This window comes from Sceloporus undulatus, chromosome 6 (genome assembly GCF_019175285.1).
Source record: "Sceloporus undulatus isolate JIND9_A2432 ecotype Alabama chromosome 6, SceUnd_v1.1, whole genome shotgun sequence".
NCBI classification, from domain to species: domain Eukaryota; kingdom Metazoa; phylum Chordata; class Lepidosauria; order Squamata; family Phrynosomatidae; genus Sceloporus; species Sceloporus undulatus.
In genome coordinates this window covers 62,533,299-62,548,643 of record NC_056527.1, presented here as the reverse complement: position 1 = coordinate 62,548,643, position 15,345 = coordinate 62,533,299, and the positions used below count along the sequence as shown (strand labels likewise).

At 38.0% G+C, this 15,345-nt stretch overlaps 1 long non-coding RNA gene across 2 annotated transcripts; it reads right to left on the bottom strand.

Annotated features, from left to right (window-relative positions):
- Positions 1 to 6,323: 6,323 nt before the first annotated feature.
- Positions 6,324 to 15,008, bottom strand: LOC121934899. Of its 2 annotated transcripts, none has more exons than XR_006104691.1 (5): positions 14,290 to 15,008; positions 14,070 to 14,110; positions 12,893 to 12,917; positions 7,442 to 7,558; positions 6,324 to 7,011 (listed from the first exon to the last, which is right to left on the bottom strand). It is a non-coding gene; the product is annotated as an uncharacterized LOC121934899 (long non-coding RNA). The 2 variants fall into 2 exon arrangements; XR_006104692.1 differs by having other exon boundaries at positions 14,772 to 15,008.
- Positions 15,009 to 15,345: the final 337 nt, after the last annotated feature.

Below are 15,345 nucleotides of genomic sequence, written 5' to 3'. Positions count from 1 at the left end.
TTCCAATATGCTTTTGCTAGGTCACAGGACCACCACATATGTACATAAGAACCAATGGCTTTTTTACATTTCCAACATGTCAGATTGTGACTTTTATATATCTTAGACAATTTCATCTATACTGCATTTTCAAGTAGTTTTCTCTGATTGTGACACAAGCCGTATATTTCATTCTAATGGACCAATTTTTTCCCATTGATCAAGCGATAGGCTTTCCCCTAAATCCTGTGCCCACTTTACCATGGTCGGTTTTATTAACTCCTCATGCATCTCCAAATTCAACAAAAATTTATACAATTTTGAGATCCTTCCCGTATTTTTTCCAAAGATAATCTTATCAAAATCTGACTGGTCTAAGCAGATGCCTGTATTTTTAATATCCATAGCATATCATTCCTTTAGTTGTCGAAACAAAAACCAATTCATACAGAAGCCCTCTTTTATTAGTTGATCCATGGGTTTCATAGTTATTAGATTTGTTATCTGATCTTTAATTAGAATATCCTTATATGTAACCCAGCGGTTACACGCTATTTTGTCATTCCTATGAAATGCTTCGTTTATAGAGGTCCATGACGGGATCTTTGGATAAATCAAACGTTTAAATTTCATCCATGTTCTCAAAAGTACCTTTCTAACAAGCTGTAACGAAAAAGCTTGGTTAATTTTTAACTTCTCATAAAATAGGTAGGCATGGATACCAAAGATATTCCCTATCATTTCCAAGTTTAACAAATGTCTATCATTTAATGTAAACCATGGAATTAACCAATCAAAACAACATGCGTAAAAATAAAGTTTTAAATTGGGGAGACCCAAACCGCCGTGCCTGGTTTCATCATACATGTACTGGAAACGAACACGCGGTTTTTCCCCACCCCATAAGAACTTACTTATATCCTTATTCCATAAATTGAGAGGAGTTTCATTTGTCAAAATTGGTATGGTTTGGAATAAGAAAATCAATTTTGGGAGGGCCATCATCTTTACTGCGGCAACTTTCCCCATCCAAGACAATCCTGCTTTCTTCCAGCGTGATAAGTCCTCTTTGATCTTTTGCCATGTCTTGCTATAATTATTTTTGAACAAGTCAGTATTTTTTTGTAGATAACCATATCCCCAAATATTTTACTTTATCCACAATCTTAAACTTAGACATATCTTGGAGGTTTTTTTTCTCAGTAGGATTAATATTCATTGTCATAATAGCGGTTTTGTCTTTATTAGTCACTAAGCCTGACACATTACCGAACTGGATAAGACATGTGTTCACCTCATTAATTTCCTCAACAGGCTTAGCTAAAGATAAAACTAAATCGTCCGCATATGCTCGTAGTTTCATTTCAATGCCCTTTATTCTAATACCACTAATTTTTTTATTAATCTTAATATCATCATTCAGGATCTCTAGAATCAAAATAAACAAGAGTGGAGAGAGGGGACACCCCTGTCTGGTCCCTTTGTATATATTAATATGTCTAGTTCTCTGGCCATTAATGATCAGGGATGCAGTTTGCTTTTTATATGTATATGATCAATCCATGGAATAAACCTACTTCCTAAGCCTACTTTCTGGCAAACAGCATTCAAAAATTTCCAATTAACCCGATCGAAGGCTTTTTCAAAGTCAATAAACAATAACGCCAAAGGTTTATCACACCTTTTCTCACAGTATTCAATCAGGTTTAACATATGACGTACATTATTTTTCAAATGACGGCCAGGTAGGAAACCTGCTTGATCAGGATTAATATACAAGTTTAGAATCGGTTTAAGTCTATTGGCAAGGGTCGCAGCAAAGATCTTATAATCAACGTTAAGCAATGCTATGGGACGAAAGTTTTTGGGTTCTTTTAACTCTTCATCAGATTTAGGTATTAAGGTGGTATTTGATTCTCGCCAGGAGTCAGGTATGCTTCCTGCTGTCACTTGGTTCATAACCCTAACTAACGGCTCAATCAACATTTCTGAGAAAGCTTTGTAATATTCCGCAGGGAAGCCGTTGGGACCCGCGGCTTTCCCAGATTTCAAACCCCGTACCACATTCAAGACTTCATGAGTTGTGAAGTCCTGATTAATTAATTCCATTTGTTGTTGAGTAATAGTCCGGATATGCTTTTTCTCTAAATAATTATTAATTTCCTCCATCGATATAGAATCAGCCTTAAACAGATTAATATAAAACTTAATGAAAGCGTTCTCAATATCTTTTTGTCCAAAACAAATCTTGCCATTATATTTAACTTTCGTAATGGCTCTTTTCTTTTGTTCAAGTTTTAACTTATGGGCCAAAAATCGTCCAGGTTTGCTTCATAGAAGAATTTTTGTTTTACAAATTTAAGTTTACGATTTACTTGATCAGTTAAGATTAAAGAGATCTGTTTCTGTATAATTTGCAATTCTTTTAAAATCCTTACATTGCCACAGTCTCCTAGCAGTTCTCTATCTTTTTCCTTTAATTGTTTTTGAAGATCTACTAAGCTTTTATTTCTTTGCCTTTTTAATTCTGCACCTTTTTAAATAAAAAAGCCACGCATAACAGCTTTTGAAGCTTCCCAAACCAAGTTTATAGCCACCTCATCATTCATATTATCTTCAAAGTAATTTTTTAAAACCTCTTTTGCTTCAGATCTTTTAGTTTCATTATTCAAAAGGTGGTCATTAAGTTTCCAATTAAAACTACAATGCCCGGTTTTCAAGGTCATGCTTATAGGTTTATGGTCTGAGGTAAAGTTCGGTAGCATTTCTATATCAGTAACATTAGTACACAGATTGGATGATGTGAGGAACATGTCCAGTCTAGCCCAAGATTTTTGGGCAGGGGAATAAAACGAAAAATCTTTAGTGTTGGGGTTTCTCAATCTCCAGATATCATTTAATGAATATATATCTATTAACTCAAAGAAACTTTTAGGTAATCTGCCCTGCTTGGGTTTAATTTTCCGTGTAGATGCTCTATCAATCAGGGGTGTCCATACCCCGTTCCAATCCCCCATAAACACTGTCGCATCAAAAGAAATATCTCTAAGTGACCAAAATAGTTTTCTAAAAAAATTGTCCTTATTATCAGTTGGAGTATAAACTCCCAATAATAATATCTTTTGATTCATTAAATTAATAATAACCCCAACATAATGTCCATTTACATCATTAATCACCTCATAAGCTTCATATTTGTTATTGACATATAAAACCACGCCTTTTTTTCGTTTTGCATTTGCAGAGACATATTGTTGGCCAAATTTGGGGTTTTTAAGATAGCCTATATCCTGTTTTCAGACATGCGTCTCCTGCAAACAAACAATATCACAATTCAAACCAGATAAGTAATGAAAAATTCTATTTCGTTTCAAATTTCTATTTATACCTTTCACATTCCAGGATATAAATTTAACATTCTGACCCATGTGAAGAAAAGACCTGGGAAAGTTCCAAAGGTTGAGGGTCTAAAGCAGGGTTTCTTAATATAGGATCCACCGTATAAGAGCTATATTTGCCCTCCACGGTCGCATCTATTTCCTCCGCTTGAGAGATCCTGCTACAATCCACTTTTCGCAAGGGAACCTTGATCCGAGCTCGAAAATCTCCTGGTGATCCGTCTGTTTCGTTTTGCTATGTAATCAAGGCCCTTGGGTTTGCCTTGCCAGAACGTCTTCTCAGAGCGGCTTCAGTCCTATATTTTCGCCGGGGGAATCTATTATATTCCCCAGCTATCCGTTTTCTTTAGTGGACAGGGATGGTCTTGCATATATCCTCATTGATCTCTTTTTTGCACCCCTGAAAATTGCTTGCCATATAACTTTTGCGTCAGCAGGTCGATTTATTTCGTATCTTTTTTTTCTGAACAAAATGACTAAACCCTCCGGCAACAACCAACGTGTGGTACAATTGATTCTTCTAAGATGTGATGTCATAAAAAAATCCTCCTTAGCTCTCCAAATTTTTAAGGGACTCTTTATATACCTGCAAGTTTGATCCTCAATGGTCAAGATTCTTCATTGCAATTTTTTAAACAAGAGATCCCCTCGAACTTTCTTAGAAAAACAGACATCACCAGCGTCCCTGGGCAGTTTTTCTCTGTTTAGCTATGATGAATTTAATCTAAAAATGCGATCAATCACAAGAGAAAAAAGCTGTACATCACATTGTAGGAAATCAGCAATTTTGACCAAAGAATCCATCGGTTTTTCATCCTCGCACTTTAACCCTCTGATTTTAATTGATTTCTCCCTGGCTTTACATTCCCATCTCAGATTGTTTCAATTTGGACTTTTTATTGCACCCAATTTCATAATTCCTTTCCTCATGTAGTTATAGTTCTGTTCTACAGAATCCAATTTGGCTTGAATTTTAGTCAGTTCTGCTGTGGTTTTGTCCATGGATTTCTGCATTTCCTTAAAGTCAGCCCATAGCTCCGATCTAATTTCAGCTTTGAAAGATGTCATTTCTATTGTCAAACTGGATACTTTTTCACCCAAGTCCATAATCATTCTTTTAAGATCGTCCATCATAGTCAAGCTATGAAGACTGCTCTCCCCAACAAGTTGGGATTGTTCCAAAGAAGGACACCTAACTTGGGGAGCAGTAGGAGGTTTTGCAGCTTGGATCTTCTTTTTAGCATCCATCTAGATCCACTATTCCACAAGTTCACAAAGGTCTAGAGATATCTACAGTAAATTATAAAAGAATAACGTTTTCAAAGTTTTCAGCCGGCACTGCGGATAGATTCAGCCAGCTGGATTTACTTAGGAGCTAAATTGTAGATTAGAGCTTTCAGCTGTCAAGTCTAATTATCCAGAGCGACTAGCTGTATCCAATTATTTAAGATAAACATGTTTGCACTCCTGCTTTTATGTACCAGAATTGTAGAAAACAAAATAAAGTCTCAGTCTGGTCTGCAGAGTTCTAAAGATAAATATATTTCTGTTTGTGGGAATCAGCCTGCTAGAGCTTAGTATAGTTTACAAAACTTCAGAGCAATAGTTTACTCCGTCCAGATTTTCAACAGGATTCAAAAACGAATTGTGGAAATGCTAAGCTGGTAATACATAAATTATGTCCCATATCTCCTCAGTTCCTCAATCGTACTCACAGTTGAGCCGAATTCAAGCTTTATCATTCAAGAAAAACAAAGATTAAAATTGCAGGCTTCTCTTCGCGTTAGAATACGCAGCAAGGACGCGGCCGCAGCAACTCTTCAGCCACCAGGCTTAGAGAGAGGAGCTTGATGTAAGATAGCTCTCAGTCCCTTCCAAGCCACAAGGTGCCTTATCAGGGAGAGATTCGGCCGGCTGCAGGTCGGCCCCAACACCGCGTCCTGCGGAACGCGTCCTTGAGCACAACCTCAAGGCACGTCCATTCGATCCACCTAGCAACTGGAAGTTCCCATTTCTCTCAGCCACCATCTTGAAGGAGAGAGAGGCAGGCTAGCTCCACCAGGCCTGGCTGGAAGAAGACAAGATCTCCCTTCAGCCACCATCTTGAGGGAGAGAGAAGCACGCTAGCTCCACCAGGCCTGCCTGGAAGAAGAAAAGACCTCCCTTCATCCTCCCATCTTGAGGGAGGGACATTGTATGGCTTGTGGTAAAGTGCAGATTTCCATTCAGAAGCCAAGTGAGCTGTCATTGTATTGTATTGTATTGTCTCTGCTGGTGCAATGGTTAAATGCCGTTACTGTAACCTAGTGATGGCGAACCTATGGCACGCGTGCCAGAGGTGGCACTCAGAGCCCTCTCTGTGGGCACATGTGCCATTGTCCCAGCACAGAGTTTGCCGGAGCTTGTTACTAGAAAGCCATAGGGACATGGCACTTTGCAATAAATAAGTGGGTTTTGGACTGCAGTTTGGGCACTTGGCCTCAAAAAGGTTCACCATCACTGCTGTACCCACTCACTCACAAACCACAAGGTTGTGAGTTCAATCCCAGCCAGAGGCTCAGGGGTGTCTCAGCCTTGCATCCTTCAGAGGTTGCTAAAATGAGTACCCAGCTTGTTGGGGGCAATTAGTTAACAGTTGTTAACCACTTAGAGACCGCTTAGTGTGGTATGAAGCGGTATATAAATGAAGCTGCTATTGCTATTGCTGCTACTGAATGTTAACTCACTGATGGTGATCCATGTCTGTGTAGAAATTGTTACATATAGCTTATGGCTCACTATATCAGGCTAACTACATACATACCTAAAGGCTATAAGTTCAAGCACAGGACCACCCTTAACATTGATTGATTGAAATTTTATTTCTATACCGCCGTTCCTACGATCACGGCGGTGTACAAGCAATACAAACGTAATACAATACAGATTAAAAACAAACATCCCAGTTAAAACACCCCAATTAAAACCATAGAATCAATCAAAATTACTAAAAAGTTAAAAATCCAATGCGATACAATACAACAATACTACACACAGTACATGGGGGAAACAGTCAGGACATGTGGGAGAAAGCTTGGCGGAATAAATGAGTCTTCAGATTCTTCTTGAACGACTCCAGGGAGGGGGCTGAGTGGAGCTCTTCAGGGAGAGCGTTCCAAGATTGCAAATATTCTTAAACAGTGTACACATGCTATATGTGAGTGCACCATATGTGGCTTCAAGCATACATTGAAGCCACGTGACAGTTAAAGAGATGGAGCACGCGCCTCGAGCACACAAGTATACACGAAATTTGGAATAGATCCCCTGCATAAGGGAAGGACCCACTGTATATTATTAGGCTGTCCTTCAGATATCCTGGCCCATAGGTCTGGCCCATACCTATAAGGGTCTTATGCTGTAGGTATAAACCAGAAACAAAATGGACAGTGTAGATCTGTGACTCCCTAAGTGGGTTAACTGTACTTAAATCCTACCCAATGTGTAAGTACACTGCAAAATTGGTAATACTAAATGATAAATTAAAAGGCTTATTGTAAAACTGTGTCTTCATAATGAGGATAATTCACAACAGGTCGAAGAGTAGACAACTTGACACTTGATGTTATAGGCAATGAACCCCCAAAAACAGCATCTGAAATATATTTTGAAAATCTCAAAAATAGGAATAATTAGGCAAACGATATTAGAAACATTTGTAGGGCATTCATTTTCTAAAGATCTAACTTGGATCATTATTTCTCTTTCAAAGGCAAATATAAAAGTATACTAGTTCACATGCAATAGACGTGCAGCAGGCGCCCAAAAATTTTAACCTGTTTTAATTTTTCAAAGTTTAACTCCCTACATGAAAACATACATATAAGTTTCCCCTATTGTATACAAGTTTTTGATTTTGAAAAGCAATTTACAGTCTCCACTGATCATATTTTGTTAGAACTGTCCCCTTTAAATGCAGTAAAATAAGACCCTCTATTGAACAGTATTTGTAAATTGTACAGAACACAAAACTTCTGCTTGCCTTGTGAGAGATACTATGACAGATATTACAAAGTTTTGTTTACCTTGTTTTGTGTTTGCTTTTATCCACAGCAACAATTCTTCCTGATGCAAGCTGATAAATTCTCCCTTAATGCTCCATTGTTGCTGAAGGTTTCTTATCCCTTCGCATGCCATCATTGCTATAATTGCCAGAACAAATGCTTTACGTGGAATTTTGTGAAAGACCCATCCAAACAGCTGTGCAAATAGAGTAATAGGCATTTCTTTTATATACTAATAATAATTTTGCTATATCAAGAATTTGAATATAGCATTTATTGTGAAAGTTTTAATTGTGTTCACTATACATTTCCTACTAAATTTTATTTCCATTTATTTAAAATGTAGTGCCTTTGATAGCAAAGCCTCCCGCAGGGAGATATATAAAATTAAAATAAAAACCAAACAATGATGTATAAAATGTAATTAAATAAATAAATAAAAACATTTAAAACACCATAGCAACCAAAAACACACAAGATAGGCTAATATTCAGTTAAGAACAGACATTGAAATTAAAGAATAAGAAAAAGTAACACTACTCCTAAACGTCATTACCTTGTAGGACATAGGGTAGGTCTCTTAGGAGCTCCGCCATAGAAGCCTATCCTAAAAAGGGCTCCGCGAGTCAAAAGGGTTGGGAACCCCTGGGCTATGGCATTCCATAAGGATGAGGCCACCATACAGAAGCCCCTCTTTTTCATATCAACCAGTCTAACAGATCCTAATGGTAGGAATGTGATCTGGGCTTCTATGGCTAAGCTTAGGCCATGAACAGTTTCATATGGATGAAAAATGCTCTATTAAATAACCTCTGGTCTAAAGCCACTTAGGGCTTTAAAAGTAATCATCATCACTTTGATATGACTTGTTGGATCCAGAAATGTATTGGCAAATAGTAGAAGTGGAAACCAAACCAGTGTCATACGTTCTGTTCTCCTGTTGCCTGTAAGATACTAAGTGCCTTCATACACAATTGCTTAATATAAGTATAAATGTATGCCATCATTATATTAATTTCTTTATTTAAAATTAAATCACCATTTTTGTACTGATACGAGTTCCAAAACGGCTTTGTATCCTAAATAGAAACAACCAATAATAAAAGAGAATACACGTCATGCCATAAAACAGAGAATTGATGGCAGTGGCACACCCTTTCCAGAAACACTGGCCAAGAAAAACCCTGTCAGAGGTTGGCCTCAGGGTGGTCCATATGTTGGAAACGACTTGAAGGCACATAATAACAAGCCATATATACTCGTATATAAGTCAAGGGAAGGTTTGGGGGACAAAATTATGGATTCTGACATGACTTTGTTGAATGCTATCCATTTCTCACTCTTAAGAAATAAAACCTTAAAATGTCTACAAACCCACAGAGGCACACAGACAGCAGAAGACTGGAAAGTGTAGATAAACTATACCTAACAGAAAAGCTGACTGTGTAATAAGTGGTAGTAAATAAGTTTGTTGTATAGCATACACCATTACAAAAAGTAATCCATATAAGCATAAAATATAAAATAAATACAGTGCACCTGCGTCATACGTGGGTGCGTTTTACGCGGCTTTCAGCATACCCTGAAAGCCGCACGGGGAGGAAGGGGTGGTGCATCCCAGAGGGAGTAATGGGGCATGTGCCTGTGGTGCGCGTACCGCCATGCCACTACGCCGCTGCATGGACATGCCCCATTCATTTAAATGGGGCTCAAGCATGCACGGAACTTACTTTATGCGGGGAGTCCAGAACAGATCCCCGCATAAAGCAAGGGCACACTATACAAGTAAAAATAATGTGTAGTATTACAAAGTTTAAAAACATCTTTAGAAAAAAATGCAAACAATGTTGTTTAATGTTTATGTTAATTCATTAATAATTGATAAAGGCATAATGACAACTATGTACTCCCTAAATTGAGACCTAGGATAATATCAGTTCTCATGTATGCAGATGAACTATTTTATTGTCACAATCATAGCAAGGTTTAAGGAGATTATAAAAGCTTTTAGTCAACTAGCAACAAAAGACAAGCTGCAAATTAATAGTAAAAAGACTGTGTAATAAGCTAAATGCAGATACTAATTTTGCTTCTCTTCCTCGGAACCTCCACAAAACAGGCTTTGACAATTTCTGTATGGTATCTCTCCCATAGAAAACTGTTTTGCTTATGGACTGTGTTCTTTCAGTGTTAAAACATGGCATGGGCAAACTGTAGCAGGTAGGGAACGCAGTCTTCTGCCTCTGGACCCTTCAGGGGCTACATTATATATAAGTGTATTATTATATTATTATTAACCTTTATTTATAAAGTGCTGTAAATTTTACACAGCGCTGTACATACAATCTTTTTAATTGGACGGTAACATAAATTAGTGCACATTCACATATTCACAGTGGTTAAATTGTCTTCACTTTCCTGTGCAAATTTGCATCTATTCAAACTAATTTCCCCTCCCTATGCCAAAAATGTGCAGCCATCCAAATGCATGGAAACAGACATACAGCAGTGTGATAATGGGCACTTCTAGGATTTCAGTGGATACTGGTAAAAACTGCAAAGCCTTTCCCGCAGAGTTTAAGGAGGGTTTTTTTGTGTGGGGGGAACCACAAACTCCTGTGAATCATGTGTGGCTGGATCACATTCTGTTCAACCGGAATGAGGAAATGTTAAGCTTGTATCTTGTGGCTGCCACAATGCCAAAATGGGGGATGGGCAATCAAAATCAGAATTGGCCAGGAGGTCTTCTGGTTTGGAAAGATGGGCATTTTGAAAAGTTAAGCAGTGCAATAGACCCATTCAATCCATTTGAAAGGTGAACTGCTATCTCGGATAGAAGCAATCCACAAAACAGTGGGTCTTCCCCACACAGCAGCTAGCTAGGCAGGAGACTTCCAGGAGGGCAATTCATGCATTCTTATTTGACTTTTCTTTGGAATGGGGGGCAGAAAGATAAGTCCAGAGAGTCTGGAGGGATGGGGACTGCCAAACAGCCTTGGATGCTGCCTGTTACATACTAAAAGTGGCAATCTGGCCCATGAGGTGCAGAATGGCCTCAGCCCTCTACAGTTGGCCCACTGTCAGAGATTTATGCAATTAATAACAAAAAATAAAAATATATTAATTATACTAAATCCTTTTATACGTTTTACAATATATGACCACTGCATCAAGCAGTATGACAAAAAATAAACTTACTTGCTTTGAACATACAAGGTGCCATGATGCACATATGGTGTTAGGAACAACTTCAATCTCATAATTAAAATAGCAAGACTAGCAAAAAAGGATGAGCGTTATTGCATGGTATGCATCTGCAAACAAGCAAAGAATTATAAGAAAACAACTATTAAATAGTTGCATTAAAAGCAGTACAAATTTATCATTTTACTTCAATATTTCTCTTTGGAGTCCTATTTTAAAATATTTAATCTCCTCCCACTTTTTTCATGGCATGACAGAAGCAGAAATGAGAAATTTCAGATGCAGAAGTACATCCATAGAACTGACAGAAATGGAAGCAGTAGATGGAAAGAATCCCTACTATAACTACAATATTTGGCTGTCTTTAACTAAATTATTGAACTGAATTGGGTTTGAAGTGGGGAAAAACATGATTTTCTCAGGATTTTTCTGTTATGTGTTGATGAATGCCACCCTTGTTAGAGCAGAGTTAAGATTCCTAGAGGCTTCAGGGAGTGCATCCCCTAAAACAGATGAGTTTCTGCTGTAGTCTTGTCTATGTATAGAGTAAGTATGCATACAAGTACAAATACTTGTACACCACATATTTTCATAGATTTATTTAAATGTTTGATGGATCGCAAAGGCAGAAAACTATGCATAAAAACAAAACAGCATTGTTATTAACATTCCTTGCAAACAGATGAATTTTCTTGTCCCCATATCCCATTTCTTGAACAAAACAATGAAAAATCAAGCAATCTGAGGGACTGACTTGTTTTCAGCTGCTCCAGAGACTAGGACCTGTAGCAATGGATGCAAGCTACAGGAAAGAGATTTCACCTCAACATTAGGAAGAACTTTCTGACGGTAAGGGAGGTTTGACAGTGGAACACACTCCTTCCTTAGAGGGTGATAGAGTCTCTTTCTGGGAGGTCTTTAAGCAGAGGCTGGATGACCATCTGTTGGGGATGCTTTGATTGAGAGTTCCTGCATGGCAGGGGGGTTGGACTGGCATGGCCCTTGCGGTCTTTTCCAACTCTATGATTCTATGATTCATGGCAAGCCCATGAGAAACACTATGATGCTAGGATGAAGCTGTTTCATCAGGTGAGGATATAAATATGCAAAGTAAAATACACAAAACCTTAATTTCAGGCCTCTGAGAAGTGCTGTAACAATTCACAATCAAAGCAAAGGTTATGGAAGCAGAATAACATAAGTCCATTCTGGAATGACATGACAAAAACATCAATAGAGGGGGGTTACTCTCTAACACTGCCCAGAAAGAGGAAAGGACACTTAGCCACCAGCAGCATGATACCTCAGCTGAAACAAATACTGGTAACTCTATAATTAATGTCTGCTAAATAAACTAAGGTTGGCACAAGTAGCTGTCTTGCAAATCTGTTGAAATAGGGATGGAGTGATGATGAAGAATAGAAAATAATAAATTTTATCTACTTCCTGCCTGTCCTCAAAGCTTGAGGTGAGTACAGCATGTTAAAATAGAAAACACAATTAAAACACACACACAAAGGTAAAGGTATCTCCGTTGACAAGGTTGTCAAGTCGTGGTCTGACCATGGGGTCAGTGCTTATCTCGTTACAGTCAAAAAGCCAGTGTTGTCAGAGACTACTCTGTGAGCATGTGGCCAGCATGACTGCACAGAATGCTGTTTACCTTCCCACTGGTGTGGTACCTATTTATCTACTTGCATTTGCATGCTTTCAAACTGCTAGAGTGCCAAAGTTGGGACTAAGTGACAGAGCTCACCCCATCAGGGGCCTGGGTCAATACAACACATCTGTAGGCTTGCCATCCACGGATTTAAGCATCTGCAGGCCGCAAGCCCCGTTGTCTCCAATGCCATTAGGGACAACTGGATCTAAGGTCCTGCATCTTTTCATATGCAACGGATGTGTGTGTGTCCCCAAAAAAGATCCCCCCGTGGCTACCAAGGCCTGACTGTAAAATATTTTGTGAAAGTACACAACTTTTCATGAGCAATGCAAAACATCTTAAGGGCACAGTACACGCACATAGCAAATATCTAATTAAGCAATCTTCAGCCATGTAAAGCAACTAGGCAAGGAGTCTTCAACTACATTTTTAAAAAAAAAGCTAAGAAAATGTTTTCAACTTTTACAACCCCATCCTTCTTATACTTTTCATTATTTATTTTAAAACAACTCTTATTCTATTTCCCAACAGAGATCTCAGAACACTTTTTCTAATTTATTTGGTGAAAACTGGAATAAATAGTGACAGAAAGATGATATTCTTACCTCTCCATGGTTAGGATCTCTCTGTCTGAGAGGGGAGGAAACAAAACATGGAAATTAAGAACATATTGATCAATATTACAGTATTTAACAAATACACTATCTATTACATGCAAACTGAACTTTAAAGTTTTGTCATGTCTGAATTGCAGTCTTTAAATGGTTACAAGTTAATGAGATTTTGTGGCTATCAATATTCGTTTTGTAAACTTAGCTGCACCAACCCAGATGCTACACAGATATATACAGATGGTTAATAGAAAGAGACTCCACCACCCTCAAAGGAAACATATTTAACTGTTGAACAGCTCTTGCCATCAGAAAGTTTCTATTGTTGATGTGGAACCTCTCTTCCTGTAGCTTGAATCAGTGCTCTGTGTCTAGTCTCTGGAGGCGCAGAAAAGCTTGGTCCAACTTCAATATGACTTCCTTTCACATATTTAAACATGGCTATCATGTCACTTCTTAACTTTCTGGATTACTTTTTCTGTATTCTTAATTTTGGTCATTTTTATAAGCCAGTCTAAAGAATATGGGAACAGAAAACCCTTCTTTTTTTAAAAAAAACCTTTGTGCTTCTGAGAAGACAAACTTCATCAGAAGTTAAACTTTCTCCTTCCACTCACTGGATATATTTTTATCTAAATGTCAATAAATCTTTCTATAAATATGTTTTTTCCTTACCTTTTTGACAGTATGTGCAGTTAAAAAAACTAGTAAAATTATGCTGTACAGTTCCACATTATATAACCATTGCTTTAAACCTCTAAAATATTTTAAAAGTTGATTGTGAGTACACATGCGCAGCATGAACTGATGGATAGCTGCATCATTTTCTGTTCAGTTAATCTGAAAGCCTCAAACAAAATCACAGGACTTGTTCTATTTGGCTAAAGTTGGTTGCAAGCCAAAAGAATTCTAAGAATTCTCATTAGCCCCAAAGAGCTCTAAACTTTTAAGCCATTCTGCAACATAAGATCATCAAAGATCATTTTCAGAAGGGACGTAACACCTTGGGCCTACATGACACTCTCTGTTGTAAAACCTAGAGCCATGCAGCTAATTCACCTTCTGACTGTAACATCAACAATATGGCAATACAATAGGACAATAGCTATTGTACATAGCAAATTGATAGTCCAACACTGGCTGCAGTCCACTGCATTCAATATATATTTACCTTCCAGCGACGTTCTTGCAATGTAAAATATGCTGAAAGACCTGTGAACAGAAGAGTAGAAAGTAAACTTTTTCACCCTTTAGTGCATATTCAGGCTGCCATCATAAACCAACATAGCTTGAAGCAAGGTCCACTGAAGTCAGTGGGATTTATTTTGTAGTAGGCATGTACAGAAATGCACTATCAAATGCACTGTGGCCCTTAAATTGGATTTTCTTACTGGAATAGACAAAATTCTGTTTTGTCAATAGCTATTTGAGCCCAATGGGTGAAATCCATCATTGCATGAGGGGAGAAATCTCATTCAACAGAACTGTTCTTTCTCTTCCTCCAGTCTGCAACCTCTTGTAATGTCTCCCCAGCAAAACGTCAAAAATAAGAATTTAGAAGCAAACTACAGAACACTGTTGTTTGGCAGAGAGGAATTCACCTGCATTCAGGCAGAAGCAAGCTGTGGTGCTTCTCTTACTGGTTTCAGCAATTCAACTCTCACATTACAATCCAGTAAAAGACCTCTCACAATCTAGTACATTCCTCTCTGCTGTCCCTGACAATCTAAATAGACTGCATGTGGAAGTAAAAAAAGGACCATTGTGTAAGCTGCCATCTGTTCATGCAATGTTACATTTCACCCAAGTTTTTTCTAGCTTGTGCACTTCATTTTTAATAATGCTTAGATATGCACAGAACCAAATTCTATACCTGTTAAGTGTGTGTCTGTGGAGATTATCAGACAGGACGTCCTTCTCCTATTTTTTCCTGGTTTTTGTCTCATCCTTCCTGCGCAATTGGGGGAAGGACTTTCAGATGACGTCGTAATGATCCTGCCATTATCCAATCCAGAAAGCACAAATGACCACAATCTCACAAAAGACTTTCAAATGACATCATGCTGAGCCTGTCATTGTTCCATTACTGAAAGGGAATTGTCTTGTCCTTGCCCTTAATTTTGCATTAACAGAAAAACCTGTTAATGTAATTCCACTTTACTGACAAGCTTATGACAGGATCGGCACGACATGTGAGAATGTCTTTTGTGCAATCGCTATCATGGATAGCATAAGGATGGGCTTCGCTCTTGTCTCCCATTAGATAATCTCCTGCGTTGTATGCCAAAATATTACTGGTATAAAAGCAAACATACAAATGAAATTACTAACATGTCTTCTATTTCACATTTTTTAATGAGAATGGTCTGGTTCTGGCTACAGCCTCAACTGGCTAGTGAAGCAGGGTTTTTTACTACATGCACTATCATTTGCTGCAAGAATAGGTC